The following is a 14,913-nucleotide window of genomic DNA, read 5'->3' as shown; positions in this document are numbered from 1 at the left end:
AATCTATTGTAGTTAATTACTCTTACTGATATTGATTGTCCTATCTTTAATTCATGTTTAAGTATTCTTTGATAGCTTTCTTGTGTTCTGGTAATAAGATAGTTCAGGTTTATGTTGTATATTTCCCTCCAGACCTTGAATCATACATATATCCAAAGAATTTTGTTTGTTTGTTCAGAAATGGTATTATATGGACTGTAATACATACTACATGCATTGGGGAACTCATTTCTACTGGTTACTTAGTGGACAGAGCTAAGAAATACAGTCCTGCATCACATAACGATGTTTTGATCGACAAACTGCATATATAATGGTGGTCCCATAAGATAATATACTGTGTTTTTACTGTAGTTGTTCTATGTTTATATATATAAATACTCTTGTATTATAATTGCCTACAGTATTCAGTACAGTAACATCATGTACAGATTTGTAGCCTACGAGCCATGGACTACACCATATAGCTTAGATGTGTAGTAGGCTGGCGATACCATCTATGTTTGTTTAAGTACACTTTAGGACATTCACGTGATGACCAAAATTGCCTAAGACACATTTCTCAGAGTGTATTTTATTGTTAAGTGATGCATGGCTGTTTGTGTGTATTCATTCTGTTTATAATCTTTATACCAATACTTCAAATTCAGTACTGTAAATTATTATTATTAGTTTTTTAGATGGAGTTTCGCTCTTGTCGCCCAGGCTGGAGTGCAGTGGCGCGATCTTGGCTCACTGCAACCTCCGCCTCCCAGGTTCAAGAGGTTCTCCTGTCTCAGCCTCCCGAGCAACTGGGATTACAGGTGCCTGCCCAGCTAATTTTTGTATTTTTGGTAGAGACGGGGTTTCACCATGTTCGCTAGGGTAGTCTCGAACTGCCGACCTCTGGTGATCTGCCTGCCTCAGCCTCCCAAAGTTCTGGGATTACAGTCATGAGCCACCACGTGCGGCCAGTACTGTAGATTTTTTTATTCAACTTCATGGATCTTATATCTGTGTATTTCTTATATGCTGAAAATGCTACTTCTCAATGACACTAACAATTACTCATTTGTTTTATACAAGACTGACACACAATGGTCTTGGAATAACAGCTTCTACCCAGCCTTCAATCATTAAACTGATTATAATTCTTATTTCCCCTCAACCACCATTTTTTTTTTTTTTTTTTTTTTTTGTCATTTAAGTATAGCTCACTAGGGGTGTACACTCAGATTGCTGTGTTTTAAAGTCATTTGTATGCACAGGATTGTGTTTCATTTTTGTCTTTTAGGAATTTAAAATTTTATTTTTGCTTATTGGTTGTGGGAAATATTTACATGGTTTCAAAGTCAAATTTACAAGAAAAAAGTATATTCAAAGAAATGTAGCTTCTGTCTTCTATCCTCCTCATCCTATTTCTCCCTCTTCCAAAGGAAGCCTGTTCATAGTTTATTCTTTTATTTACTTTAAACATAAGCATATATTTTCAAAACCCTTCCTTTGATAAGCAGAAAAGTCATGTATACAGTTTTATTCATCCTGCTGTTGTCACTAACATATATCCTGGAGATAACGCCATAATAGTATATCGACAGCTTATTGCTTTTTATAGCGTCATATTCCTTCACTGTGCAGATATTCCACAGTTTATTCAACTTTTCCCCTGTTGATGGGCATTTGAATTATTTCTAGTCTTTTGTTATTACAGATGGTGCTGTAATGAATAGCTTTGTGCTGTTTGTATTTTTGCCAGTACAGCTTTGGGAGATTCCTAGAAGCGGGATTTCTTGCTCAAAAGGTAGATGCATTCTCAGGTTTGCTAGATATTACCAAATTCCCCTCTATGGGCAAATGGTGTATATTAGCAATGTATTAGAGTACCAATAGAGAAAACTGTCAAACATTTTGGATCTTGCCAATCTCTTAGGTGAGAAATGTACTTAAGCATAGTTTTGATTTGCATTTCTCTTATTATGAGCAAGATGGAGCATCTTTTCATGTTAATGGGAGAAACTGATCCAATTTTAATTATTTCCATGTGACTCTCCAGTTATCCCAACAATATTTATTAGAAAGCCCATTTTTTTCCCTACCAATTGAGCTATTACCATTAATGGACACTAAATTTCTGTATGCTCTTTTGTTTTCCATTAGTCTGCCCTGTAAGAACGCACTTGTACCAAACGGATTTAGTTATCAAAGATTTATAATATATGTGATGCTTGGCAAGACCATTTCCTCTTTACTGCTCTCTTAGAATTGTTCTGGCAATTTTTCCTTGTTTATTCTTCCAGGTAAACTTTAAATAGTTCTTCTCACTCCAGGAAAATGCTTTATTGTATTTTCATTGGGCTTGTGATAAAGGTATTACTTTAGAGACAATTAACATCTCTGTGATGTGTCTTCCTATTCGAGAACATCATAGGTTTTTCCTGTTGTTCATACCTATTTTTGCATTTTAGTGACATCTAACCAACAGACTGTGTTAGAAGCAATGACTTAAGAGACTAGGTCACAAAAGGCAATACAACTTCTGCCCTTCTCACTCTCCACCTTTGGAACTTAACTGTCATATTGTGAGGAAGTCCAGGCTACATGTAGGCGTTCTGGCCAATAGCCCCAGCTAAGGTTCCAGCAAATAGCCAGTATCAACCAGCAGACATGTGAGTTAGCGAGTCTTCAGATGATTACAAGTTTTAACTTTTAAACTACCCCAGCTGACACCAAGTGAAATCGTTTGAAGCTATCGTTGCCAATTCCTGCCCAAATCACAGATGCTTTAGCAAAATAAATGTTTTAATCTACTAAGTTTGGGTGGTTTTTAAAGCAACAATACCAAGTACCCATCACCCAATTCAATCCATAGTCAACCTTGTTTCACCTATATGCCCACCTATTTTCCCAACTATCTTGAAGCAGATTCCACATTTCACATCATTTTTCCATTTATACATACATACATACACAACACTTTTTAAGCAACATAACCACAATGCCTTTATCACAGCTTACAATTCTTTAATATCGTCAAGTACCCAATCAATGTTCAACTTTTCATAATTGTCTCACAAATTTTTTCAGCAACTTATTTGTCTGGATCAGGATTCAGTTAAATTCTCTGCATTGTAATCAGTTAATGTGTCTTTAAATCTCTTTTTAAAAATCTATACATCTCCCAACATTTTAAAGGAACTAATTTGTACAAGGCTTTAGGAAGTTTGTAAAGGAGGATGAATAGCCTGAAATTACTTAGCAGGAAAGAGCTGTGTGTACACAAAGACTATGAAACGAAGAATAATGTGATAGGCTTTAGATGAATAAAGTGTTGCGAGATTTGAGAAAAGGAAGCGAACCCTTTTCTCATTTTAAGGCTATAGTGGCTGTGGTGTCCAGAGAGGCCTGTACAGTTATCTTAGTCAGTTGGGGCTGCTATAACGAAATACCATAAATTGAGTGGCTTAAACAACTGTTGGGTGCAGAAGATGATACCTCAAAATATGATGCTGATATAGGAGTTAAGAAGAAATTATTTAGGCAGATAGTGAGGGTAAGAAGGTCCTCGGGAAGGTTTTCCTGTTAATGAAAAGCAGCCCCCAAATCATTTTCTTTTCGAACAAAGAGCAGCCTGTAAAATCAAGCTGGAGACATAGAAAGGCAGGCTAGAAGCTTGCATGGGTGAATGCTGGCAGCCATGCCAGCAGGAAAGAGGCTGCCTGGGGATAGGCATGCCCAACATGGTGGCTCCATCTTCTCTTCTCTTTGCTAGCCACGTGTACACTAAAGAGTAGACAACATGGCACTGGCCAAGTGGAAAGCCTATTTGCATAATAAAATTAGGGTGAGGTGGCCAGCTTCCCCTGCAGACTATGTAAAGTTCACACCTGGTCCAACCAATCTGTGGGCCCTATGTAAATCAGAAACCGCCCCCTCAAACCTGTCTATAAAATCCGGTGCACTCTGCCGTGGGCCGGTAGTCCCACTCTGGAACCCCTCTCCCAGGAGAGAGAGCTATTCTTTCTCTTTCTTTTGCCTATTAAACCTCTACTCCTTAGCCCACTTCTTGTGTCTCACACTTGATTTCCTTGGTGCCAGATGAGGAACCCCAGGTTTTCACCCCAGACAGTGACGCTGTTTCAATGCTTTGTCCTGTGGAATGCTATGAAGTAAATAAAATTGAGAAGCCTCAGAAATAAGCCTCAGAGGCTGGGTGCAGTGGCTTTCGCCTGTAATCCTGACACTTTGGGAGGCTGAGGCGGGTGGGTGGATCACCTGAGGTCAGGAGTTCAAGACCAGCTTGACCAACATGGCGAACCCGCGTCTCTACTAAAAATACAAAAACTAGCCAGGTGTGGTGGAGTGTGCCTGTAATCCCAGCTGCCTGGGAGGCTGAGGCAGGAGGATCGCTGGAACCCAGGAGGCAGAGGCTGCAGTGAGCCAAGATTGGGCCATTGCACGCCAGCCTGGGCAACACAGTGAGGCAATGTCTCAAAAAACAAAAAAAAAAAGAAAAGAAAAATAAATAAGTCTCAGAACCAAAGTTTCTCTCTGACCTTACCCTCCCCAAGTGCCCCCACCCCCACCCCATCTCCTTTCTTTCCTGAAGCACTGGAAGGGACTCTCTCTGGAATATTCTTATCTGGAAAAAAAAAAAAAAAAAAAAACAACTTGTTTCCAAAAGAAAAGCAATTGTATTAAGACCTCCTCCCTAGGAGGTCTTAAGAGAAGAGACATAACTGAGAGTTGCCACCACAAACAGACTTTTCATCTATTCCCCTGAGGGTAGCTCTGAGTGATTACTTGGGAGGTTTCATCTACATAATAAGACAACATTTATTCACAAGAACTTCCACCCCTCACCTTTTTATCACCTTCCTCAGAGCTCAAAAGAACTTTGTCTCAGGCCGTTGTTTTTTGGACTCATTCATTTCCCCTGAAAAGCATTTACTCCTACACCCATCATCTCCCCTTCCCCTGTGGAGAAGGATATGTAAGCATCTGGACCTCATTGGGTTATTGGGTAATCACATTCCTGTGATTTTCCCCTGTGCATGTTAAATGAATTTTGTGTGCCTCTTTCTCTGATCAATCTCTCTTTTGTCAGTTCATTTTCAGCAAACCTTCAGTGGGCAGAGAGGAAGCTTTCCTTCTACTCTACACAAACAAACATTTATTTCTTACAGTTCTAGAAGCTGAGAAGTCCAAGATCAAGGTGCTGGTAGATTCAGTGTCTGGTCAGGGCCCTATTTCTGGTTTCCAAACAGGTGCCTTCTTTCTGTATTTTCACATAGGGGGAAGGAGGAGGTGGGGAGGGAGGGGGAGAGAGAGAGAGAGAAAGAGAGAGAGATTGAAGTGCTGTCATTGTCTGGAATAAATACCTGAGGTTTGTTGTCTCATGCCAAGAAAATTAAGGACATGGACACACACAAGGAATGAGTTTAGGAGAAGAGGTTTAATAGGCAAAAGAAAGAGAAAGGAGAGCAGCTCTCTGTCTTGTGAGAGAGAGGGGCACCTGAGTGAGAGTTCTGGCCTGTGGTGGAGTGCACTGGATTTTATAGACAGTTGAGGAGGCCGTGTCTTGAGTTACATAGGGCCCACAGATTGGTTGGACCAATTGTGACGTTTACATAGCATGCGGGGAAGGCTGGTCACCCTAATCATACTATGCAAACGGGCTTTCCACTTAGCTGGTACCATCTTGTCTGCTCCTTACCGTACACGTGGCTGGTCCCAGGTAGCCTTTTCCTATTGTTACAGCTGCTGGCATTTACCTGTGCAAGCTTCCAGTTTGCTTGTCTATGTTTGCAGCTCAATTTTGTTAGAAAAGAAAAGGATTTTGGGACTGCTTTTCATTAACAGGAAAAACTTACCAAGGACTCCTGTACCCTCACTGTCTGCCTAAATAATTTCTTCTTAACTTGTATATCAATATCTCTTGTCTCTTTCTCTTCCTATAAGGACATTTATCTCATCATGAGAGCCCCATCCTTATAGTCTAATTATCTCCCAAAGGCCCCATCTCTAAATATCATCACAATTGGAGTTAAGGCTTCTATATATGAATTTTGTGGGTAACACAAACATTCAGGCCATAGGAGCATGGCAGAAAACAGACAGAAATAAAGAATAGAGACTTATACCACGTTCCCAAGGACTTCGTGGATGTTGAGACTAGGAAGTCAAAGAAGTAGAATATCCATTTCTTGTAACTTCCCTTAGAACAACTCCACTTGAGATTATTATTGATCCTTGCATCCAGTATAAGCTTTCATTCTCACAGTCTTTAGTTCTCCAGCTGCAAAAGCTCATAAGATAGTTTGTATAACAAACTTTCAGAATTACTGAAGAGCCCTTTACAGTGGAGATTTTACCCTGTCAGAACTGGATGTGAGAGTAGTTTTACTATAATAAGAGCAACCATAAATACTTAAGTGTGATTCAGACTGAGGAGATGGGGAACCTCAGTAGAAGAACTTTTTGCCCGTTCATTATTAGTGGTACAGTTTTTTGGGCAATACACAATCAGAATTAAGCTTTATTAATTTATTGGTTTCCAAAAAAAATGCAAATAATACTGGCTTTGGCAATCTTTTGATTACATCTCCAGAACATTTATAAGCCTAAATGAGGTGCTTTTAACTAGTTCCGAGGGCAGTTTATTCATTTTGTCCTATTTTAATTCCCTAAAAACCTACTGTAAGAAATAGGGATATTTATGACCTGTGACTAATATCTAGTAATCATGATGAACAATGGCTTTTTTTTTTTTTTTTTTCATTTAAGAGCTACTTAAGGAAGGGGAAAGGCTTTCAGTGGTCAGTAGGGCAGTTTTTAAAATCTAATAAACTGCTATTACTGCTTCAGTAATAAAAATGTAATGGCTTCTCAGACATAAAAATTGCATGAAACTTATTTAAAAACAATTTTTGGGTCAAAATGGAGATTTACACATGTAATTATCCTATTGATCAAGGTGAAGGTGCATAATTTGCTTATATGAAAAATGTAAGGGGGCATGCTTATTTTGTTCTTTTTGTATGTAATGAGTCTTGGGAAGAGGTTAGATATTGGTGGTGGCTGCAGTTATGGAGTAATTATCCTATAGTAGTAGTTTTCACTTTAAATGGGATGAGCTTTGGCAGGGAGATGGGGGGAAAGGGAGTGCAGAACTCTGAAGAGAACTGGGAATCAAATGATTGTTTCTTTTTAATCCTAGACAATAGCATATCTAGGCTATGGGGAAGTTTGAGTAGCCATGCAATCGCCTGATGAGTTCTTCTTGCCCACTGCACAGACAAAATCAGTTCACTGGGAGCATGGCATTTCAATAAAGACTTTAATTGGCATGAGGCAAGTGACACCAAGCAGAAGATGGAAGTATTACTCAAATCAATCTCCCTGAAAATTTGGAGTCTAGGCTTTTTCAAGGATAGTTTGGTGGGCAGGAGGCTAGGAGAATAGGTGCTGCTGACTGGTTGGGTATGCAATCATAGGGGTGTGGAAAACAGTCCTTGTGCACAGAGTCCACTTCTGAGTGGGGCCACAGGACTGGTTGAGCAGAGAGTTGAGGGTCGGCATGGAGTCATCCAGTAGTCAGAAATGCAGAAGCCTAAAAAGACATCTCAAAAGGCCAATACTAGAGTGAATTGGAGAAACTGCAAATGGTGTGACCTCCAGAATAATGGCTGGTAATGGTTTATGCTTGTGTCTTAGCAAAATTCAGGTCCTTTTTATCCTCCTAACCTGGTAGCCTTTCATTAGCTTTATAAAGGCAGTTTAATTTTGGGGAAGGTCTATTATCATTTAAACAATAAGCTAAATTTTTCCCAAAGTTAGCTTGGCCTAAGTGTAGGAATGAACAAGGGCGATTTGGAGGTTAAAGGCAAGATGGGAGTTAGATTAGGTCTCTTTCGCTGTCATTATTTTCTCATTGTTAATACTTTTTGCAAAGATGGTTTCAGTTAGAACTTTTTTCTAGAATATTCAAGTTTAGATATGAGCAGCTACAGAATCTGAGGCAACCCACATACTTGCTATCACCGTAATTTTGTCTAAAGGGCAAAATTTGACCCATCAATTTGTTCTGTTCACTTTTTTAACTATATCTACCATCTAAAAAGTTAAAATTGCTTAGTCACTTAAAAGTTACTATTTTCTTCTTTGTATATCATTCTAAATACTCATAAATTTTTAAAAAAGTTTTTAAAATTAAAAAAAGAATATATATATATATATATATATATTTTTTTTTTTTTTTTTTTTTTTTTTTGAGACCAAGTTTCACTCTTTATTGCCCAGGCTGGAGTGCAGCAGCATGGTATAGGCTCACCGCCTCCTGAGTTCAAGCTGTTCTCCTGATTCAGCCTCCAGAGTAGCTTGGATTACAGGCGCCCGCCACCACGCCCAGCTAATTTTTGTATTTTTAGTAGAGACGGGGTTTCAGCATGCTGGTCAGGCTGGTCTCAAATTCCTGACCTCAGGTGATCCACCCACCTCGGCCTCCCAAAGTGCTGGGATTACAGGTGTGAGCCACTGCGCCCAGCCCAGTATTTTATATTTGTATCAGTTATCTGTTGCTGCATAACAAACTACCACAAATATAGTGGCTTAAAGCATACACACATTTATTTTCTCACACTTTCTGTGGATTGGGAATCTGGGGATGGATTAGTCAGATCCTGTGCTTTGGGATCTTGTCATGAATTTGCGATCAAGGTGCTGGCTAGGGCTAGGATCTCATCTGATGGCTTGACCAAAGAAAGATCTGCTTCCAAGTTCCTATGGTTGTTGGCAAGATTTAGGTCCTTGCCACCTGTTGGATTGAGGGCCTCACTTTCTTGCTGGCTGTTGGCTTTCAATCTTACTTAGCTGTTGGCCTGAGGTCACACTCCATTTCTTGCCACATAGTTGTCCTAATGTGGCTGCTTGCTTTTTTGAAGTGCACATGGCGAAAAAGCAATAGAGAGTCTGCTAGCAAGATGAAAGTCACTATTTTATAATTTAATCATGGAAATGACAACCTGTCACCTTTGCCATATCCAATTATTGTTTAGAGCAAGTCAAAGGTCATGACTGCACTCAAAGGGATGATATTACACAAGATGTGACTGGAAAGAGGTGAAGACAATTGGGGGCTATTTTAGACTCTGTCTGATACAATGCTATTTTATTAATATTAAACAATATGTTCTTTTAGAAAATGTAAGCAGTATGGTTGTTACCAAAAAAAATCCTGCAATCTCATCACCCAGAGATAAAAACTATTAATTTTTGTTACACATTCTTCCAGTCTTTTTTTCCTATTTTATATATTATTAAAAGTAATAAAATGTGGTCATAACTTGATGCATTGTGGTATAATCTCTCTATTTCATTTAATTAATTAAACATTCTTGCAAAGTAGTAAATAATCTTCTATATAATTTTAAATAGCTACGTTAATTTATGTTATGATTAGATCATGGTTTATTTAACCCAGAGTTTGGCAAACTTTTCATATAAAGGTGAGACAGTGAATATTTTAGTCTTTGAGGACATACAAGCTGTTGCATCTACCCACCTCTGCTATTGTATCATGAAATCAGCCATAGACAATATGTCAATGAGTAGGATGTGGCTGTGTTTCAGTAAAACTTTCTTTATGGACACTAAAATTTGAATTTCATATACTTCTCATGAGTAATAAAATTGTTTTCTTTTGATTTCTTTCAACCATTTAAAAATGTGGAAATGACTCTTAGCTTGCAGGTTGAATGAAAAAAGGTGATGGGGTCAGGTTTGGTCTGTGGGCTGTGGTTTGGTTTATCCTATTAATACAGGAATTATTAAGAAATATTTTTTAGGAAGCTAGAAAGCATAAAGATTCTCAGTGGAATATTCCTTTAATAAAAACCAACCCCCAAAACATTTCTTTTCTAACAAGTAGGTGGCTTGAAGAGCCAAGCTGGCAAGCTTTGATATGCAAATGCTGGCGATTAGAAACTGGGTCCATCCAACATGGCAATTCCTGCCCTCTTCTCGTTGTCACCAAGTGTGCCAAGTGTCATGGCCACCTCCAGATAATACCATGTGTACAGGACATCATGGTGCCATGTATTTGCATATTAAAAGGCTAGAGTAGGAGGGCCAGGTTTTTTGTCAGCTATGTAAATGACACACTTCGTCAAACCAATCCCCTGGGCCCTATGCAAATCAGACGCCACCTCCTCCAGCTTCCCAAAGTAACCCAACTACTTTTCCGCCGCACACAGGGGTTTTCTGTCTTCCGCTTGGAGCCCCGCTCCCTCTGTCTTTGTACAGGGGAGCCTTTTCCTTCTTTCTTGCCGATTAAACTCTCCGCTCCTTAAAACCACTCCACATGTGTTCATGTCATTTATCTAATTGGCGCAAGGCCAAGGACCCTGGTGTTCCTCCAGTCATCGGAGCCGTATCACTAATATTTCTAGATAAATATCAGATAATTCCAAATGTTTGCTATTAGCATGAATGCTGAGATTAACATCCTGGTAGCTAAATCTATGGTCTATTTACAATTATTTACTGAGGAAAAATTCTTAAAAAGTAGAATTATTGAGCTAAATGTTATGCAGCTAAAAAACTTTAATACATATTAGTAAATTACCCTCTACAAAGGTGGTGTCAGAGTTTTATTATTACTCAAATCAGTGTCCCTGAGTATTTGGGGAGCAGAGTTTTTAAGGACAACTTGGTGGGTTGGGGAAGCCAGTGAGTGGGGGGTGCTGATTGGTCAGAGATGAAACTATAGGGAGTCAAAGCTGTCTTATTGCACTTACTCAGTTCCTGGGTGGGGCCGCAAGATCAGATGAGCAAGTTTATTGATCTGCGAGGTGCCAGCTGATCCATCAAGTCCTGGGTCTGCAAAATATCTGAAGCACCGATCTTAGCAGCAGTTTAGGGAGGGTCAGAATCTTGTAGCCTCCAGCTGCAAGACTCCTAAACTGTAATTTCTAATCTTGTGGCTAGTGTTAGTCCTGTAAAGATAATCTAGTCCCCAGGCAAGAAGGAGGTCTGCTTTGGGAAAAGGCTGTTAATCATCTTTGTTTTAAACTATAAACTATAAATTTCTCCCAAAGTTAGTTCAGCCTACACCCAGGAATGAACAAGGACAGTTTGGAGGTTAAAAGCAAGATGGAGTCAGTTAAGTTAGATCTCTTTTACTGTCTCAGTCATAATTTTGCAAAGGCAGTTTCAATCATTTCTCTGTGTCCTCTCCAACACTGGGTATTATCTTTTTATAAATCTTTGCCAATTTGAGAGGTTAAAAAACGTCAAGGATTTCTCTTTATAAAAAACACTTCATGTAATATTTTAAGTTAACGTTCTAAAAATTTATTTCAAATCTGTTTTTTTTCTTCAGACTATACATCTAGGTGTCCTAAGATAACTTTCCCAGCTGAAATGACTTGCGTATAAATCAAGGCCGACAGCCACTTGACTATTAAGAATCTGTAATATTATGCTAATGCCTATTACAGGAGATTATTGATTAAAAGACTGCTTGATAAAGACTACCTATTTGAGCTATTGGCATTATATCACCAGAAAGTATAAATTGGCAGTATAGGCATTTTGTAGTACTTAAGGTAAAGTGTTAATTATGTCCGATAAGGAAGTGTGCTAATAGTTTTGGGCCATTTTCAGAGATGGACAAAATGGAAATTTAAAAATTTTGAATCTGTATCTCTACCCTTATTTATTTCTATCTGGGTTTAATTTTTTGTTTCCTAAAGCTCAGATATGATCATGTCATTCCTGTTACCATAATCTTTTCTGACTCCTTTCTTGCCAACTGAAGTCCAGATTCCTAAACATCATATTCAAGATTCAATAAGATTGATCCTTAATGTATGTTTTTAATCTCATGTAATGCTGCTTTCCCAAGGAAATAATAATAACTCAATAATAGCAACTAATATTTATTAAGCCTTAAACTATGTACCAAATATTGGGGGAAGTGCTTTCAATTTGGTAATAAAATTCTTACTATTTTAAAGATGGAAAAATAGGTTTAGCAAATGTAAGTAGCTTGTCCAAGATCCAACAGTAAGTTGTGTTTACTTTTCTCCTCTCCTGATCTCACTATCCCAAACAATAAAATTAATTTATTCTTTGCTGGTTTAAGGCCCTCAGTTGAGGGGCTCTATCTAGCAGAATCCATCAGGGTCTCAGAGAAAAGACGTGTTCTCCCCTCTGCCTTGGATGAGCTTTAAGAATCTTACTTGGTCCAGCAGTGCAGTCTGTCTATTTCAAATAACTGTAATGCAGATGAGCTTTAGAACATGCTAATATCCCTCTTTTGGACACTTGGAGAATACTGGAATGCCCAAGATGGGAAATACAGCTCCCTAGAGAATATTTCATTGGATAATAAAATTCTTGAATGGCTTGCTTTGAGTTGATGATCTATGACAGCATGTGTATATTATTTTTATATTCTATGTTAAAATATAGCAATAATAATTCGGGGCATAAGGGATAGTAATAGATTATCAAATATTATTGCCTTTAATGAAATGAGAGTCTCATTGGAAAATGATGGGAAATTAATGACTTAAGCAATAAACCCAAATCACTATACCCTGTACAAAAGAAATGGCAGGAATATCTCCCTTCTCAATAGCTTTTCTCTCTGCGTCTTAGAGGAAATAATCGGGAAGCTGAAGAAAGGTCTAAGCTTATTAGGGGGAATATTGTGGCTATCCGAAGTGCTGGGATTCCTGAGTCCCTGCTGTTGCATATGAAGTAAGCTATGAGCTCTGTTGAGGTTGTCAGCGGAGTGTACAACGTTGTCAGTGACAATGCATGTCAGCTAAGGAACCACCCTAAGCTCATAAACTGGAGGTTCCTTATTATAAAGCCCGAATTTAAATAACTGGTACAGCTTTGCTGGTGCCTTACTCCCCTCCTACCAGGTGGAAGACATTTCCTTAAAAGGAATCGCTTGAGGGGACTTACCACTTTTGGTCATTTTCTCCCACCTTGGACCACATTCAGGATGTCCATCAAGAAGCTCTTACATGAACAATGTCAACTGTCTGAAATTCCACTTTCCACTTAGTCTAGGAGAACCTGGCAAAAGAACTGTGATGGAGTTTATTTTTCTTCCCGAACCCAACTAAGCAAAAGCATGTGAATTATTCATTATTTTTTATCACAAAGTATAACATATAGAAGCAAGAAGTTAACTGTATCTAAAGTTTTGTCTTCTTTCCCACTTTTTTTCCCATTCAATGAGAGAAAATCATCCTGGTCAGTTTGGTGACTTTCTTGGCTTCCCCTGTAGCTAAAGCTACTGGCACTGTGTAAAAAGGCACAGCAGTGGCTTTCTCAGGTGCAGAGTTTTCCAGGCATGTTCCTCTGCACTGGACCCTTAGGACCTTAAATCTTAGATGGTCCTGCTGCTTTGCATTCAGATGTTTGTCTCCAGCCCTGGATGGTTGCTTGTGTGCATACTCTGTCTGAGCTTTGGTTGGGCTCTTTCCCATGATGCTGCTGCCTCTGACAATATTAGTCCATGGGGAAGGGTTAGACCTCTAGGTGCCCAGGCTCCCAGGTCCTCCCACCTCGCCTGAACCTTGTCCCCTGCACCCTCACTTTGTCTAGAAAGAAGGATTCATTAGACTGAATTCAAGGCAATATTAAAAGGCAGAGGTGGTTGACAGGGATACCAAGAATTAGGAGACAATGTTCCCTGCTCTCCAGAAGATACCATTTAGGAAAGATAGATGAGAGGCACACTTAAAATGTAATTATGATTTACATAATATGATTCATAGGACATTATAGGATAGCTATGAAGATCATTCAAAAAATGTTTACCGTGCATCTGCTTGCACAGCACATTTTTAGAAAACTGACTATGTAGTCTCATACATTATTATTGGGCCTGGTTGGGACAGAACATGTTCTGGTTAGTCCAACATTGGGTTAACATATACTATATGAGATATATTAGTAAAATCGACTAAAGTATGCTAAACTCTAAAGTCACAATTTTTTATTTTTATGTTTGTAATTTAATGTTGTAATATGCCCTACATATACCTATTGGAAAAAGCTTCAAATTAACTGTTTGGATTTTTGTTTGTTGTATTGATTAGACAATAAATTACATAATAATGAATATACTTTAATCTTGGATAATTCGGAAGGCATATTGTGGTCTTATACAGCCTCAGGGCAGATCAAATGAGGCTGTAGACAGATTGGAGTGTAGATGCATTACTCATAGCTAAGGGGATCTATGTCGTATTGAATAGGAAGTGAAAGTATCTGGGAACATGGGATTGCAAGATACAGAAGAATGACTTTTTCCAAAGCTTATCTTTACTTGAGAGAGGACAATGCATGATACAGTACAACTAGAAAAAAAATACAACTTGAAAAGTCCCAGAAAGGTACTAAATGTCCACTCTATATAAGGCACTTGACCCAATTGACAAGATGCACAGTAGGTCCTTCAAGAGGAGAGTAGTAACTGCTCACCAAGCATTTTCAAAGAAGTAAGACAGGCACCTAAGTTAAGCAGGATGCAAAGAAGTAACATTTGAGGGTGGTTGGAGGAGACCTGAGTATTGTGAATTGGAAAGCCTGAAGGTAAGAAAACTATCAGAAACAAGGGAGCAATTTCAAATCAGTTAGCAGGGATGTCATCTTATTCTGGTTTTCATGAAACAAATATCTTTACTGGGCCATGCAGAGGTGAAATAAATTTTTGCTCAAGGACTTATGTGCTCCATTTGTTTTTCAAGTTCATAGCCGTTTTAGAAAACAACATAGTGTGTCAAGTGTTCTGGAGCGTAGGTCGTGAAATATCATGTGTAGTTTGTGGCATGTTGAAAAGTTTGGGAGCTCAAGATGAGGGGAGGCAGGTGGCAGTTTTCGATGGATTTTTTTCTTTCCTGCACACGCAGC

Source organism: Macaca nemestrina, chromosome 13 (genome assembly GCF_043159975.1).
Source record: "Macaca nemestrina isolate mMacNem1 chromosome 13, mMacNem.hap1, whole genome shotgun sequence".
Lineage (NCBI taxonomy): Eukaryota > Metazoa > Chordata > Mammalia > Primates > Cercopithecidae > Macaca > Macaca nemestrina.
Note: the sequence above shows the minus strand (reverse complement) of the source record.